This window comes from Eulemur rufifrons, chromosome 2, assembly GCF_041146395.1.
Source record: "Eulemur rufifrons isolate Redbay chromosome 2, OSU_ERuf_1, whole genome shotgun sequence".
NCBI classification, from domain to species: domain Eukaryota; kingdom Metazoa; phylum Chordata; class Mammalia; order Primates; family Lemuridae; genus Eulemur; species Eulemur rufifrons.
The window spans coordinates 58,506,616-58,507,774 of NC_090984.1; the positions used below are offsets into that span (position 1 = coordinate 58,506,616).

Consider the following 1,159-nt stretch of genomic DNA (forward strand, 5'->3'; position numbering starts at 1 on the left):
AAATTCTGGGAAGCTTTAAGTCAATGGAATTCAATAGACTTAGAATCACCTAATAGAGAATTACAAACAAAAAGTTTTGATCCCCAACCTCTTGGAGATACTTCTACCTGGTTCCAGGTTATCCACGGGTGCTTTGGGAGTATCATGTTAGGACTTTGGAATTACCGGACTGTGATACTTTTCACTTCCATCAGCTGTTCTCTGCTTCAAGGATCTGCACCTGAGCTGGTGAGGCTCGGTGCTGACCCAGGGCGCGGAATAACGGAACGGCGGGGAAGGTGCTGCGCACAACGACCTGCTTGCTGTCTTGGAAACGGGAGTTCTACGTCACAATCGCTGAATCTTCGGTCACGCTCGGCCCTCGCGTGGCCAACGACGTGAAGGGAGCGCAGGTCTCTCAGTAGAGGGGCAGGGGTCTCAGAAGAGCTCGCTTTCTCTCAGGCTGAGAGCTCAGAGCCCGGCTCATCGCCGACCTCTCCTCCCGCGCCTGGGCAGGCGTTGCTTTCGGACCTTTCAGACCGCAGCTTGTCCTTCAAATCGGGTACTGTCCAGGGCGTAGTTTCCTCTCCACGGTCCTATTTTGCCTTCTTTTCCTCTTAACTGTTCTCGTCTCCACTGTGTGAGTCTCCAGCCTCTCACCTCCGTCTGAAAAGCGCACAGAAACCTCGGTCTTCGTCCACCAGGCAGGAGCTGGGCACGCTCCCCCACTCCAAACGCGTGATACAGACGTTTGGAAGTAAACACTCTGCGATGTGATGAGGGCAACAGGTGGTAGCATGTCCCACTGGTACCATCCAACCCCTAAACTCTCACCCCCCGCACACCCCGCCATCCACCTCTCTCCCTTCGGCTGGGACATTGGCAACGGCCGTCCTCAGGGATGCCAGGCAACTGCCCCCAGAGGATTTGCCCCGCGCCGAAGGGGGCGCCTTGGCGACAAGTGCGGGGCTCTCATCCAAGGCGGGGTTCCAGCCACCCCAAGGCTTAGTGGACCTCTGGCGTTTCCGGGACTTGGTCCCCTTCCTTTCCAGAACAGCCAAATAACCCAGCTGTGGCAGCGCGCACCCTTCGATAGCTCAGCTGGTAGAGCGGAGGACTGTAGACTGGACAGACATCTGCCGACATCCTTAGGTCGCTGGTTCGATTCCGGCTCGAAGGA

General features: G+C 56.5%; 1 non-coding gene across 1 annotated transcript; it reads left to right on the forward strand.

Moving 5' to 3' along the window:
* Positions 1-1,065: 1,065 nt before the first annotated feature.
* On the forward strand, positions 1,066-1,159 carry TRNAY-GUA (transfer RNA tyrosine (anticodon GUA)). Its single transcript has 2 exons — positions 1,066-1,102; positions 1,124-1,159. It is a non-coding gene; the product is annotated as a tRNA-Tyr (tRNA).